Below are 17,543 nucleotides of genomic sequence, written 5' to 3' on the forward strand. Positions count from 1 at the left end.
AGAATACTCTATCCAGCTAAACTCTCACTGAAACTTGAAGGAATGGTACACAATTTTCTAGATAAACAGCAGCTCAGGAACTTCATAGACTCAAAACCAAACCTAAAAGAAGGGATAAAGGGGCTATTGTAAGACAAGACAAATCCTACAAGCACAACAGGCCCTTAAAGAAAGATGACACAAAAACCCATAACAGTAATCAATGGTCTAAATTCACCAATTAAGAGAGACAGAGTGGCAAAGTGGATTCAGAGACAGAACCCAACATTCTGCTGCCTACAAGATTGAACCAAGAAGATACCTGAATAGACCCATTCATATCAAGGAAATTGAAATGGTAATCAAAAGTCTTCCCAAAAACATAAGTCCAGGTCCAGACGAATGCACTAGTGATTTTTTCCAAATATTTAAAGAGGACCTATTGCCAGTTCTTCTTAAGCATTTCCATGAAAGTGAAGAAACAGAAACTTTCCCAAAGAGTTTCTATGAAGCCCATATCTCTCTAATACGAAAAGAAAATAAAGACACCACAAGAAAAGAAAACTACAGGCCGATATCCCTGATGAACACAGATCCGACGATTCTCAACTAGCAAATAGAATTCAACAACTCATCAAAAAGATCATACACCATGACCAAGTCGAATTCATCCCGGGGATGCAATGATCGTTTAACATTCGGAAATCAATCAACATAATCCATCATATCAACAAAAGGTAAGATAAAAACCATATGATCAAATCAATAGATCCAGAGAAAGCATTTGACAAGATCCAGCACCCGTTTATGATGAAAACCCTCGCCAAAATGGGTATAGAGGGAACTTACCTCAATATAGTTAAAGCAATTGCAATAGCGGTTAGGAAAGAAAAAGATATTAAGGGCATTCAGGTAGAAAAGGAAGAAATCAAGCTCTCACTATTCGCAGATGATATGATACTATACTTAGAAAACCCTAAAACCTACACCAAGAAACTCCAAGAAACAAAAGACTTGTATAATAAAGTTGCAGGCTAAAAAATCAATAGCAAAAACTCCATGGCTTTCCTATATGCAAATAGTGAGAGAGAGAAGAAAGTGACATGAGAAAAAAATCCCTTTCACAATTGTGCCCCAGAATATCAAGTACGTAGGAATCAGTTTAACTAAGGAAGTAAAGAACCTGTAAAAAGAAAATTACAAAACACTACTTCAGGAAACAAAAGAGGACACAATTCAATGCAATCCCTATAACAATACCCATGACATTCTTCAAAGAAATGGAGCAAACACTCCTGAAATTCATATGGAACAATAAGCCCCCACGAATAGCTAAGGCAATTTGGGAAAAAGAAAATGGGAGGAATCAACCTCCCTAACTTCAAACTCTACTACAAAGCAGTAATAATTAAAACGGTATGGTATTGGAACAAAGGCAGAGCTGCAGACCAATGGAACAGGGTTGAATATACTGACATCTCCCCCAAAGTATATGATCATCTAATCTTTGACAAGGGAGCAAAAAATGTGAAATGGAGCAAGGAAAGTCTCTTTAACTAATTTTGCTGGCAATACTGGACAGCTATATGCAAAAAAGTGGGCTCTGATCTCTGCCTAACACCATGTACAAAAGTAGAATCAGAATGGATTAAAGACCTCAACATCAGACTGTAATCCATAAGGTACATTGAACACAAGGTTGGCAAAACCCTCCACAATATTGAAGCTAATGCTATCTTCAAACATGACACACCACTGGTCAAGCAAGTGAAAACAGAGATAGACAAATGGGACTATCTTAAACTAAGAAGCTTCTGCACTTCAAAAGGAACAGTGACCAAAATACAAAGACAGTCTACAGAATGGGAAAGGGTATTCACCCAATACACATCTGACAAGGGGTAGATATCAAGGATATACAAAGTACTGGTTGAACTCCACCAGAAGAAAACATCAATCTCCATCAAAAAATGGGGCAACCAAATAAACAGAAACTTTCTCAAAGAAGTCCAAATGGCTAAAAGTCACATGAGAAAATGCTGTACATCATTAATCATGAGGAAGATGCAGATCAAATCAACAATGAGATATCATCTCACACCACAGAGACTGGCCCACATCCAAAAGAAGAAAAGCAACAGTGTTGGCATGGATGTGGCGAGAAACAGACCCTCCTTCACTGTTGGTGGGAATGCCGACTGGTTTAGCCCTTTTGAAAAACAGTATGGACGATTCTCAAAAAATTAGAAATTGAGCTCCCATTTGACCCAGCAATACCACTCCTGAGAATATATCCCAGAGAGGCAAAAATGTATAGTCAAAGTGACATCTTTACCTGTTTGTTCATTGCAGCACTGTTTACAATAGCCAGAATCTGGAAAAAAAAAAAACCTGAGTGCCCGAGAACAGATGACTGGTTAAAGAAACTTTGGTACATCTACACAATGGAGTATCATGTAGCTGTTAGAAAAGATGAAGTCATGAAATTTACATACAAGTGGTACTACATGGAAAGTATCATGATAAGCGAAATGAGTCAGAAAGAGAGGGAAGGACAGAAGGACTGCATTCATCTGGGGAACATAAAGCAAGAAAATAGAAGACTAAAACCCAGGAATAGCCGAAATAAGTACCAGGAGGTTCACTCCTTGACTTGAAGGTCTGCTGCACATGCTAGGGAAAAAGGCAGCTCAGATAGAGAAGGAGCACCAAGTAAAGGGTGTTGAGAGCATCCTCCCAGGATGGGAGATTCATGCTGAAAGTAGACTATAAACTGAACATGATTTCCACTCAATGCCTCTTTTTCAAACCACAGCATGCAAAAGGTGATAGAGAACAAAGGGCAATGCCCTGCCACAAAGGCAGGGTGGGATGGGGGGGTATAGGGAGTGGGAGGGGTACTGGGACCAGTAGTGGTGGAAAATAGGCACTGGTAGAGGGATTGGTACTCGATAATTGTATAAACAAAACCCAAGCACAAATTTTTTTATTTTATTTTATTTTTCGCTTTTTCGGTCACACCTGGAGATGCTCAGGGTTTACTCCTGGCTTTGCACTCAGGAATCACTCCTGGCAGTGCTCAGGAGACCATGTGGGATGCTGGGAATCGAACCCGGGTTGGCTGCGTGCAAGGCAAATGCCCTACCTGCTGTGCTATTGCTCCAGCCCCCCAAGCACAAATATTTTTAAGTCTATAACTGTACCTGAATGTGTTTCACTAATAAAATAAATAAATAAATAAATAAATAAATAGATGAACAGGATGAGCAATCATGAGTCAATAAAACCCTAAGGGAGACTTTCCCAGAATTGATGAGTGCATGCACTAAGAATTAAAAGGCCCATAGTGTCTCAGTCAAAATAGACCCCCATAAAAACACTCTGAGACACATAGTAACAACAAATGATGCAACTAAATGAGAATCAAGACACACATTTCCAGGTCACATGGGACAAAGCAAAGATAGTTTTAAGAGGGAAGTTCATAGCAATACAAGAACTCATTGGAAAGTAAGAAACAACCCAGGTAAATAATCTAACAGCATAGCTTAAAGTGTTAAAAAAAAAAAACCTACACAAAGACCCCAAAGCAATCAGAAAGAAGGAAATAATAAAACTGAACGGAAAAGTCAATATACAGACCTGCGCCCCTCAACACCAGCCACCGGAGAGCGGCCTGGGGCATCTGCCTTCACTTTCACTGCGAGCAACAGCCCAACTAGCCGCTGGCCCTCCCAAAAGGTCTGTGGACTAGCTCCAAGCAGGCTGGGGGTGTGGCCTCCACTGCTGTGGGCATAGACTCCTCAAAAGAGGGCGTGGCCTTCTGTGAGGCCTCACTCTAGCACTCTGAACTCACATCCCGACCTTCATCACCTAATTCTGTGGAAAATGTCCTCGCCACCTCAAACACAATGTGACAATAATCCACCTGCCTACTCCCATTCCAACAAAAGACCACTTTACCCAAGAAGCTGTACAAGCCCAATATAAAAGAGTACCTCCTCCAAAGCTTCGCTATACCTATCATAAGCCACAGTATAATGTCTGAGAGGTCATAATCTAGAAGGGGAGAAGGGTAACCACTGACCTTACTCAGATTCTTTCGCGCAATAAGAGGGAACAGTGCAAGTGAACTTGAAGGTTTTATCTTCAAGCATGAAGAAACAGTGCAAATCTCCACTATGAGAGGAGGAAGAAGAAAAGATCCCGAATCCTCAACCGGGGTTACCCACAAATATGATCTCTCCGATAAAGAATTCCAAGATGAAATGTTGAGGATGTTCAAGAACCTCAAAGAATCGATGGAGGAGATAACCAGAAAATTAAAGGAAGAAATAAATGAAACAGTGGAATGGATAGCCGAGAAAATACAGGAAGAAATGAGAGCAGAAATAAGAAAGCTGCAAAAAGAAGTGTCACAAATAAAGAATTCGGTAAATGAAATAAAAAAAAACTCAGTGGGTGCCCTCAGCAGTAGAATGACTACAGCTGAAGACAGAAATTAGTGAGCTTGAAGATAAGTAGCAGAAATCATACAGGCAACAACAAACAATGGAAAAAGACCTCAAAATAGCTCTAAGGTGAATCAGAGAGCTAGGGGATGACTCCAATAGGAACAACATTAGAATCATCAGAATACCGGAGGGACAGGGAGGCAATCCCAATGAAAAAGCCACGGTTAAAAAATCATTGCTGGAGGTGGAGAATGGGCACTGGTGGTGGGATGGGTACTCAATCATTGTATAACTGAAACCCAAGCACAACAACTTGTAAGTCTACAACTGTACCTCATGGTGTTTCACTAATAAAACCAAAAAAATCATTGCTGAAAAGTTCCCAGAGTTAGAGAATTCAGGCATCCAAATCCAAGGAGCCAGAAGGGTGCCAGCTAAGAGAGACTCTAATAAAAACAATCCAAGATATGTCATAGTCAGAATGATGGATGTCATGGATAGAGACACAATATTGCAAGCAGCAAAGTCAAAGAAGGAAATCACATACAAAAGAACACCCCTTAGATTTACTGCAGACCTGTAAGAGGAAACCCTACAAATCTGAAGACAATGGTGGAATATAGTGAAAAAACTCAATGAAATGAATGCCTCACCAAGAATGCTTTATCCAGCTAAGCTTTAACTCAATCTCGATGGAACGATAGCACAATTTTAAAGATAAACAACCACTCAGGAACTTCATAGACTCAAAACCAAACTTTTAAAAAGTACTAAAAGGACCCCTGTAATTCAAGAAGGAAAACATCCATAAGAACAACAAACCCTTACAGAAAAATGGCACAAAACCCCATGACAATAATCTCTCTCAATGTCAATGGTCTGCACCAATCAAGATACAGAGTGGCAAAATAGATCCAGAAACTGAAACCAACATTCCGCCGCCTACAAGAAATTCATCTGAACAGTCAGAGCAAACACAGTTAAAGCATGGAATACAATCCTACAAACAGCTTCCTCAAAAAAGCTGGGGTGGCCATAGTAGTATCCGACAACATAGATTTCAGGTTGAAAAAGATTAGATGGGACAGGCAAGGCCATTTTCTATTTCTCGAGGGATATATAAAACAGGAAGAAATCACACTCTTAAATGTATATGTACCTAATGAGGGACCAACTAAAACTACTACTAAGAGATTTTAAGGAGGATATTGCTACAAAACAATAGTAGTCGGAGACTACAATTTGGAGATTGTTTCTTTTGATGTTATCCTTTAAGTACCTTACAGTATCTTAAATTTTAGTGCTTCTCTTATCTTTTCCAGTTCCCTATCAATGCCGGCTCATATTTTATCTTCAAGCTCTTCTATATGATTCTCTCCCTGTGCAATTCTACTACTATTCATGGTATTTGTTTCTTAGATCCTTTGGGTCATTTTGTATATAAGGTCATCCTCTAAATCAGTTCTTAAGTCAGTTCGTTTATATTCTAGTGATTGATTGCTTAATTTCACTGAACAGTTCTTGCTTAATTTCAACTGCCAGTGTAGAAAGTGTTGATTTCAGGTCCTCATCAACCAGGCTTGACAGTTTTTAATAGACTGAGGATTTGCCTGGTTCTTTTTCTTTTTCTGACATAGCAGTTGAGTTCCTTAGTTTTGCCATTGTTCTTTAGCTTTATGCGCACTAATGTTGGAAGTTTTCTTTCCCATAACTTACAGACTTATGATCAATTGTTTAGACTAGAGGGCTACTGACAATACCTACTGATAATACCTGCAGTCCAGACTCCTCTCTTTACTGTGTAGTGCTATTAGACTATGACAAGGTGCTTTCTGACTACTCATCCCATCTAGCTGGCTTAGAGGGATAGAGGTCAGTGCAGTTGTTGCACTCACTGGCTTCCATATGGAGAGTGTATTCGATAATAATCTCAAGTGGATGCATTAGCATGTGTGCAGTTTGAGGTTCGGAGAATTTAAACTGACATCAGACGGGGCAACTCCCTGATCTAGAGGTGGGGTCCTTGAGGGAGAAGCATGCAGGGTCCTGGCTGCAAGGTGTTTTATTCTTCTCCCTCAAGTCTGGAGCCTGACCATGTTGTGAGGGAGCAGGTGGGCAGAATCGAGCTTACACTAAAATTAAAGAATATTGATAAAATAAGTTATGCTGTTCAGATAATTGTCATCTGGTGTCCAATCATCTAATGTATAGGTTATTCAGGTTACCAGGTCCACCCTGGGCCAGGCTTTTGGTGTTTTGTACCAGTAATCCCCTCCTGAGGCCAGATTCCTCATCATGCCCTTCCCAGTCCCCTTTGTCTTTTTCAGTATCACTGTATCACTGTATCTCTGTTATGCTGTTATTCATCAATTGCCTTGAGCAAGCCCCAGTAACGTCTCCTTCGTACTAGCCCTGAGATTTTTAAAAGTGCCATATTCGAGGCTCTTTTAGGGTCAGGAAAATGAGACTCATCATTGTTACTGGTTTTTGGCATACTGAATACGCCACGGGGAGTTTGCCAGACTCTGCCGTGTGGGCAGGATACTTTTGGTAGCCTGCCAGGTTCTCCAGAATAAGAACTAGATAATAAGATGTCCTTCAGCTCCTGCCTCTGCGCTTGGCTGTCCTCACCGGGGCCCCTTGGAGGAGGATGGGTTGAGTTTCCCTCCCCACCCCGAGCAGAGCCCCGGCAGCTGAAGATCTCCAGTTTTCAATATCAATGTCATAGTTTAAGTACCTAACAAAACTGCATTTCTTTTCGTTTGTTGTTTGTTTTTGGGCTACACCCAGTGGTTTGCAGGAGTTACTCCTGGCTTTGCCCTCAGGAATTACTCCTAGCAGGCTCAGTTTGACCATCTGGGAGTCAAACTCAGGTCAGCAGTATAAAATGCAAGAGCCTTACTTGCTGTACTGTCACTCTGGTCCTCCAAAACTGTATTTCTTATATGTCACATACAGGTGTCAACCCAAGCTGATTTCTCCCCAGTTGGGGAAAGTTTTCATTTTAGTTTTTAAATTAATTTTTATTACAAACAAAGTGATTTACAAAGTTACAAAGTTGTTCATTATACAGTTGTTTCAAGCATTTAGTGTTCCAACAGGCTGGAGCGATAGCACAGAAGGTAGGACATTTGCCTTGCATGCAACTGACCCAGGTTCGATTCCTCTGCCCCTCTCAAAGAGCCCGACAAGCTATCGAGAGTACCTCACCCACACAGCAAAGCCTGGCAAGCTACCCATGACATATTTGATATGCAAAAAAAACAGTAACAACAAGTCTCACAATTTGTTGTGAGACGTTACTGGTGCCCGCTCGAGCAAATCGATGAACAATGGGAGGACAGTGACAGTGACTGTGTTCCAATACCACTAGTGTGACCTTCCCCCCACCAATATCCCCAGCTTCCCCCCAATCCCAACCTGCCCCCAGGTAACAGATTTACATTTTATTGCTTATTCCAACAAAACCGTAAGAACTAGCAAATAGAATGATCAGAAAATAGATCAGTTAAAGACAATTAGTGATTACTATATGATTTTGACCTATGTAAATAAGAACACTAAAACCATTTTATACAATATAATGAAATGCCTATTCTCATTTACATATATACACTTTCAACTCTGAAATCTAAAGTAGCACTGTAGCACTGTCCTCTGTTGTTCATCGATTTGCTCAAGCAGGCACCAGTTATGTCTCCATTGTGAGATTTGTTGTTACTGTTTTTGGCATATCGAATACACGACAGAGAGCTTTTCAGGGTCTTCCATGCTGGTGGGATACTCTCGATAGCTTGCCGGGCTCTCAGAGAGGCACGGAGGAATTGAACCCGGGTCGGCTGCGTGCAAGGCAAATGCCTACCCGCTGTGCTATTGCTCCAGTATTATCTATCATTAATTGACAACTCATGACATTTACTTGTGACCCTGCAAAATAATAGTTTACATCATATGCATTTTTTCATCTTGTTGCCTATTCATAAGATCTTTATTCTCATGAATTTGTGTAAATGACTAAAAGTAGTTTAATTCACTAATATTTTTATATAGAAAACAAAAAATTCCAAACCAAAAATAATTATAAGCCATATACATGACTGATATATACATGCTATATACATATGTACATTCAGTTAAATTAAATCTAAAGTATATTACATTAAATTTATTTTATACTTGGATCTCATTATGCTAATGATCATGTCTCACCTGTCATTAATGAACCTTTTAAAGCAATTATGTGTTAATATATTTTGAATCCTCTGCCTGCTCCCAGCAGCCTGGCAGACGTCCATTACCTCCACTACCTCCACTACCCGGCCAACACAGTCCAGGACACTTTCTGGACCACGCGACCCTGAATGAGCCACTAATATGGCAGTGTTAAGAAAAATGAGGAAGGAGAGGCTGATAAAATCTCAGGACCGACCTAGGCTGCCACAACGAAGAAAGACAAAAATGACTGTCTGTACTTTCAATGCATATATGCTGGCATCGGATGCATCCATCAAGGACCTGATGGTGCAAGCACGAACGACCAAGTATGACATCATTGGCCTGACCAAGACGAGAAGGCATCAATCATATAACGCCATTTTTGACACTGGGGGAGAACTGTTCCTCGGGATATGAGACAAAAGAGGCATTGGTGGTGTCAATGTCCTTGTCAACACGAACTTGACTATAAACATTGATTCATTCAAACAACCCAATTGGAAAATTACACCTGAATATATGTGGCTCACTGCCGGCAGTTTCTATCTTCGTTGTCTATGCACCAACATGCAATTATAATGAAGGAGAAATTGAGAAGTTCTACATGGAGCTGAAGAAGTTCTAAAAGAAGACCACACCTTCTACAAGATCATTGTCAGTGATTTTAATGCCAAGATAGGACCAAGAAGATCAGTTGAAGAACTCCACATAGGGACCCATGGCCTAGAATGGAACAAACAGGTTGAGAGACTGTCTGAGTTCATCATGTCGACCAAGACCATCCTTGGTAACTCACAATTTCAGAAGGCTGATTATAAACGTTGGACATTGGAGTCTCCCGGTGGAAGGTTCCAAAATGAAATTGACCACATCAGATTCAATCGACGGTCTTGCCTGACTGATGTCACTATTGTCCCAAAATTCTAAATGGGATCAGAATGTTTACATCATCTCCTTCGTGCAAAATTCTACTTCACAGGGGGGAAGAGGAGGGAGAAAGGGCTGCAAAGTTTCAGAAGAGAACTCCCAGAACGACCACCAACTGGGAGCTCTTTGGCACTATTGCAGAAACATGGGAAGATGCCATTGACAACATTGACGAGGAATACGATCGACTTATTCAGCGCCTCCATGATTGTGCAAAGAACGCGGAGAGATAGCTACAAAAAGATGCCTGTCATCGACAACTCTCAAGCTCATTCACCAACGTGACTTGGCACAAGTCTCAGGCAACTTCACGCGAACATCTGAGCTCACAAAGCAGTGCAGAGACGCGATAAAGGAAGACCTCAAAGAGAGAAGAGCAGCAGTGCTGGCAGATGCGACAGAAGCCTGGAAAAGCATTTGCAATACCCGCCTGTCCTTCACAACTACAAGACCAAGATGAATGCCCTCCAACGTCCTGATGGATCTATCACATCTTCCAGAAGGGCAATGGAGATTATCCATAACTTCTACCCAGATCTCTTCTATATCCACGTCCACCTGCCCACATACCAAATTCCACAGGATGGATACGTCATTCCCAAAGTTCTCCCTTCTGAAATCTGACATGCCATTTCATCGGTAAATAAGCGAACAGCATCCAGCCTAGATAAGGTCAGATCTGAACACCTGAAGAACCTGTCGTCAGTACTCATCAATACACTGGCTTGGCTCTTCACATGCTACCTGTCTGAATGCAAGATTCCATCCCAATGGAAAACCAGCAGGACTGTACTACTGTAAAAGAAGGGAGACATCCACGACATTGGCAACTATTGCCCGATCTGCCTGTTGTCTGTCGTCTACAAGCTGTTCACTCAAGTCATCCTGAATAGGATTGGCAGAACACTAGATGAAGGACAACCATGTGAGCAAGCCAGTTTCTTAAAAGGATTTAGCACAATTGAGCATATCCACACTATAAACAAGCTCATTGAGTTTTCTCGGGAGTTCAAGATGCTACTCTGTCTAACATTCATTGATTTAAAAAAAGCTTTTGTTTCTGTTGAGTCTGAAGCGGTCATCGAGGCCCTAGCCAAACAGGGCATTCAAACTCAATACATCAGGATCCTCTGTGAGCTGTATTGCGGATTCACTACCAGGATCTCACCATTCTACAGGGAGGTGATCATTGACAACAAGAGAGAGGTTCGGCAGGGTGATACCATTTCACCAAAACTCTTCAGTGCCACCCTCGAGAACATCATGCGACGACTGGAATGGAAAGGAATGAGAGTGAAGATATACTGTCGGCAACAACACCACCTCTGCTTCGCTGATGACATTGTTCTTATAACACCAAACATCAGCCAAGTGGCACAAATGCTGGCCGACTTTGACTGTGGGTGTGGAAAGGTCGGACTACAGCTGAATCTCATAAAGACAATTTTACGAGAAATGGTCTTGTTCCTGACGTTCCATTTGCTCTCAACGGGATGAACATCTCCGAATGGAAAAGTATGTGTGCCTAGGTCGAGAAGTCAACATGACGAATGACCTGGCACCTGAGTTGTGCAGGAGGAAGAGAGCGGCATGGAATGCCTTCAAGAACATTGAAGAAATAGCTAAGAGGACGAAGAACCTCCGGCTCCTGGTACATCTCGTCAATTCCACTGTTCTTCCTGCATTAACATATGACTCAGAGACCTGAGAATGCTATTCAGGTCTCCCAAAGAGGAAATGAAAGAGCTATGCTTGGAGTATCACGCTTCACTCAAATGAGAAAAAGAATCCGGAGTTCCGACCTCTGTTGACAGTCTGAATCAGGGATGCTGCCTTGTTTGCAAAGGCATCGAAAATCAGATGGGCTGGACACGTAATAAGATTTGGAGACGACCGCTGAACTAGAGCCATTACTGACTGGATTCCACGGGATGTCAAAAGATCACATTGCCGCCCACTTATGAGATGGTCAGACTTCTTCGTCAAGACCCTGAACAATAAGTTTGAGGCTCTTCGTGTTCCTAGAATGAGCAGATGCCATTGGGCTAAATTAGCACGTTACAGGTACGAATGGAGACGTTACTGGTGCCTGCTTGAGCAAATTGATGAGTAACGAGATGTCAAGTGATCAAGTGATATTTTGAAGATTACACGGAATTGGTGAAACCTAAATACACAAAATTTCCCCTTACACTTTATATGAACATTGTGGTTTACAAAGTTGTTCATTGTTATAGGCATTCAATATTCCAACACCAATCCCACCGCCATTACACCTTCCGTATACCATTGTCTCCAATTTTCCCAACCACCCCTAAGTATTCCCCCATATCAGGTCCTCAGTATTTATTTCATATTGCTCTTTATCAATAATTTGCTAAAAAATAACCAAAAATATTTCCTTAGAAGAACATTAGTGGAAATTGTTGCATCTCACCATGGAACCATTAAGTACTTGTATAAGAGATTACTAAGTTGTTTTTATGGCTCAAGGCTTCTTGTTTTGTTAATTGAGATTGGAACCTTCTATATTACATCCCATCCAATCTGATATACTACTACCGGGTTGTCAGTTTTGCAGAGCTGGAGATGTTGTGCAGCTCCAGGAAGTTTGGTATTTTTAACACGGTGATATAGCTGGAGTTAAATTTTTAACTTTCTGGAGGATTTGGGGGTATGTGTGACTACCGGGGCTTTTAGAATAAAGGGAGATATAGGGAGATAGCCCATTCTGACTGCAAAAGTCTGGAGATTTCAGTCACAAAACCCACATACCTGAATTTGTTAGCAGGTCATTTCTGAATGAGGCTCAGTCCTGAGGCAGTGGGGTCAAACTAGGGGCATGGTGGCAGTTTTGGAGTATTGGAGCCAAGACTCTGTTTGGGCAGACACTGGGATGACTTGTCCCTCTCCTGGGTGCCCCAGATGACTCAGCCTGTGCAGGTGTCTGGGAAGATCTTCTGAGATTTATTCATCTCTTTCAAGTTCTATTTGTAAGTCCCTGGACCAAGACTGGTGGATGAGTTTATGTGGGGTTTGAGGTGGTTCCTGAAGTGTTTTCTAATATGTATTTTCATCTGCTAAGAAGCTATCAGCCAGAAAAGTCAAAGGAGATTAACTGTTGAACACTTAAGCAATTTGTTTCCAGGGTGATATTCAGTTTCTAACTCTGATACTTCTCTTTTCCCTCTATTTCTTCTTTATTGATGTTGGTGAAGGTAACCAGTGGTGCCTTGCATGAAGTAGAGTGGAGAAAGAGACTACAGGAGGAGGAGGATCAGGAGAAAAAGAAAGATGATGATGATGAGGAGGAGGAGGAGGAGAAGGAGGAGAAGGAGGAGAAAGAGGAGGGAGAGGAGAAGTAGGCACTCAAGACAGAATGTGGGCTTCTCCAAGAATAGAGAGAGCCCCAATAGAGATCCTAGCATTAAAATATGAAAATACATATATCAAGAAGGGAGAGTGTGTGTGAGCTGGCACCACACATGCTCCCAAGTGACACATATGCTAGCCAAGTGTGGGTGGGGAAAGTTTTTGATTAAGTCTTCTTTGAAGACACAGAGACTAAAGGCTCTCCATCAGTGGACCATCTTCCTCCATTTTTCTTCTTATTTAAATTAACTTCTTCACTTTCTTGCAGCTTTTCCCATGTCCTTTTAATAGTGTCTTCTAAGTGGGATTTTGACTAACCATCGACATTTACTAATTATGCCTATTGATGAATATTTTTCTATGCAGATTGGAAGTCTCACCTAAACCTCTGCTGTTTTAGTTTTGAATCTGTTACCTCATCTGTTGGGTACACTGATGATGGTGAATTATGTGCATGAGAAATCATAATGAACAGTGTTACATAAGTCAAAGAACCTCAATAATTAAAAAACAAACTTAAAATTTAAAAAAATTCAACCAAAAGTCCTCTCGTTTGCTTCTGGTGCACATAGAATGAGCCAAGTAGCCATACTAATCAGTTCATTATGACAGTTTCTAAAATTTGAATAGAGCTTCTATTATGTTTCTTGGAGTAGAGTGTGTGGGATTGGAGAACATCTGACTGGACTCTAGCACACTAAAATGTAGAGAGTCAGAATAGAAGGATTGCTGAGAATATTGTACCTGGTTTCAGAACAGTCTTTTTCCCACTGGGACCTCATCCTGTCCGCTGTCTTGCTGCTTTGATCCACCTTCTCTCTCTGGACTCCCTTCTCATTACTCTTTGGGTTGGCCATCAACATTTCAGGTCCCCACTTTCATATACTCTTGTTTCCTGGACTTCAGTCTTACCTTCTTCTGTGGTTCACCCCTTCCAGGAGAAAAGGAAACAATTCCCATGAAGTCACACCTGCACTCATCTACAAGGTTCAAACACAGAGGACTAAACCACAGTGCCAAATTCATCCCAGGGGCTCAACTCTGCAAAGAGTCTTAGAAATTAAATGATAAAATCCCAACTCACAGAAATGAGCAGTTTGAGTTAGAAACTAAAACATGCAGACACCATTCTCAAGCTTAAGTGCCCGCCTATTCCATCTTAAGAAAGTCACCATTTCTCAATGAAGACTTAGGTTGATGACTAACTAAATCTGAAAGGCCTGCCTTCTGTTCAACATACAGAAAAGATTGAGGTCCTATGACAATCCAAAGAAAATGTTTTTCCAATGACTAAGTTAAGACAATTCGTTTCTAAGAAAGAGCTCATAAGGGGGTTAGATATCATCTTCCCGTGGCAAGATCACTTACAAAGTCTCTTCTAAGATCTAGGGAAAACTAGCTTGTGATCATATCTGGAGTAATTGCTGGCATCTGACTCTCCTGGAGTTCCCCAGTAAGCCTACAGAATTAGTACACTCAATCGTGCAGTTAGGTGATTTCTCATTAGCAGCTGCACCTGAAACCTGAAGGAAATTAATTTTTTATTCTGACCTGTTAATTCCACTCAAAGTTAATTTTTATAAGATGCCAGATGATTTCAATCTGCCCAAATCAGAGGAAAGAGCCTGACCTAAAGAGACAGAAGGACAGGACTGCCAACATCTGGGTATCAGTAGGAGGAAACTGCACCACATGAGGAGGGGGAAAACCTCATTAATGGTGTAATGCAAAAGAGTACACTTCTATAAAGGACAGATAAGGGCATCCACAGAGGCCTCAGACACATACAGATGATTTCACAGCAAACGAGTTTTATAACAGAGAGATATATAGAGAACCAGGCATAACATATCTTTTGAAAACTACTGGAAGGAACTAGACTACTGGTTCAGCCCTTATCCTCTCCCTCTTTCCTCTTTCACCACCTGCCAAGGTAGCAAAAAAACTATACAGATGTGCTTACTCTCTCTCTCTCCCCCTCTCGCTAACACCAATCTTGGTGTTCAGGAAAAATTCAGAAACTAATAAATAATTTTAGATGTGAAATAAATCTGGGAAAATCTATAGCATATTTTTTAAAATATGGGGAAGGTGAGCAGCACTCAAAGCAGAATGTGGTAATTACCCACAGAGGAAGCATCTAATGAACCTGAAAACAACGTTTTAAAGACCAAGGAAAAAAAAGATAAATTCAAAGTACTGTTTATGTAACCTTAGGGGGTTTGAACACTAAGAACTTCCAGTGCCTGAAACTTGGTGAGCAAACGAGATGCCGGGTGGTTGAGAGTTAAGAAATAAAGTTGTTGGCAGAAGGTCAAAGAGAGTGAACGGATGTAGGGCGGGGGTGGGAGGAAGAAGGAGGAAAGAGGGGGTGAACACAGCTTTCATGTGAAAACATAAAAGCTTTGTTATGAAGAAAATGCAAAGAAGGGAGTAAGATTGTTAACTGAGGTCCAGGATAGTCCTTTCCTCTGCTTTCAAGGACCTGCCTTTGGCCTGTCCCAGTGTCCACACCAAGGGCTTGTGACACTGGCACCATGCCAACAACACTGAAGCAATGCTTCTTCTAAACTACCTGGTAGTTTAGCTGAATGTGAATCTCTGAGAAGCATCAGAAGACCATGACGGCTCAGAGCCAAGCATCTCTCCCCCATGTATGTCTGAGCAGCCAGACCCTAGAGCAAGCCAGTGGACCAATATGGGTGCCTATGGATTCAAGGGAACACCTCATGTGTTATGGACCCACAGAAACTACTGTTGAATTGATTAAAACATCACATTATCTATACATCAACATCTTCATAATGGGCTTTGCCACATAGTAACTGGCTAGTGCCTCACAATGACTAGGAGACAAAAGACAAATGGGTTATTTTTACTAGTGAAACACCATGAGGTACAGTTGTAGACTTACAAATTTTTGTACTTGGGTTTCAGTTATACAATGATCAAGTACCCATCCCTCCACCAGAGCACATCCTCCACCACCACGGGTCCCAGCATCTCCCACCCCCCATCCCCCCATCCCACTATGCCTCTGTGGAAGGGCATTCCCTTTTGTTCTCTCTCTCTCCTTTTGGGTCCTGTGGTTTGGAAGAGAGGCATTGAGTGGCAATTATGTTTGGTCTATAGTCTACTTTCAGCATGCTTCTCCCATCCTGGGAGGATCCTCCCAACACCCTTTATTTGGTGCTCTCTTCTCTATCTGAGCTTCCTTTTCCCCTAGCACGTGTGGCTGGCCTCCAAGTCATGGAGCAAAATTCCTGGTACTAATCTCGGCCATTCTTGGGTATTAGTCTACTATTTTGTTACTGTATGTTCCCCAGATGAATGCATTCTATGCCTATCCCTTACTTTCTGAGTCATTTCGCTTACCATGACACTTTTCATGTAGTACCACCTGTATGTGAATTTCATGACTTCATCTTTTCTAACAGCTACATAGTATTCCATTTTGTAAATGTACCAAAGTTTCTTTAACTAGTCATCTGTTCTCGGGCACTCAGATTTTATCCAGATACTGGCTATTGTAGAGTGCTGCAATGAACAAACAAGTGCAGATGTCACTTCGACTATACTTTTTTGACTCTCTGGGATATATTTCCAGGAGTGGTGTTGCTGGGTCAAATGGGAGATCAAATTCTAATTTTTTGAGAATCGTCCATACTGTTTTCCAAAAGGGCTAAACCAGTCAGCATTCCCACCAGCAGTTAAGGAGGATCCCTTTCTCGCCACATCCACGCCAGCATCGGTTGCTTTTATTCTTTAGGATGTGGGCCAGTCTCTGTGGTGTGAGATGATATCTCATTGTTGTTTTGAACTGCATGTCCCTGATGATTAGTGATGTAGAGCATTTTCTCATGTGCCTTTTAGCCATTCGGATTTCTTCTTTGCGAAAGTTTCTCTTCATTTCCTCGCCCCATTTTTGATGGGGTTGGGTGTTTTCTTCTTGTGGAGTTCAACCAGTACCTTGTATATCCTTGATATCAACCCCTTGTCAGATGTGTATTTGGCGAATATCCTTTCCCATTCTGTAGACTGTCTTTGTATTTTGGACACTGTTTCTTTTGAGGTGCAGAAGCTTCTTAGTTTAAGATAGTCCCATTTGTCTATCTCTGTTTTCACTGGCTTGGCTAGTGGTGTGACATCTCTGAAGATACCATTAGCTTCATTATCATAGAGGGTTTTGCCATCTTAGTCTTCAATGAACTTTATGGATTCTGGTCTGATGTTGAGGTCATAAATCCATTTTGATCTTACTTTTCTGCATGGCGTTAGGCAGAGATCTGAGCCCACTTTTTTGCATGTAGCCATCCAGTTTTGCAAGCACAATTTATTAAAGAGGCTTTCCCTGCTCCATTTCACTTTTCTTGCCCCTGTATAGGAGATTAGATGATCATATGCTTTGGAGGAGATATCAGTATATTCAACTCTGTTCCATTGGTCTTCAGCTCTGCCTTTGTTCCAGTACCATGCTGTTTTAATTATTACTGCTTTGTAGTAGAGCTTGAAGTTGGGGAGGTTGATTCCTCCCATTTTTTTCCCAAGAATTACTTTAGCTATTCGTGGGGGCTTATTGTTCCATATAAATTTCAG

Source organism: Sorex fumeus, unplaced genomic scaffold, assembly GCF_029834395.1.
Source record: "Sorex fumeus unplaced genomic scaffold, SorFum_2.1 ptg000026l, whole genome shotgun sequence".
NCBI lineage: Eukaryota > Metazoa > Chordata > Mammalia > Eulipotyphla > Soricidae > Sorex > Sorex fumeus.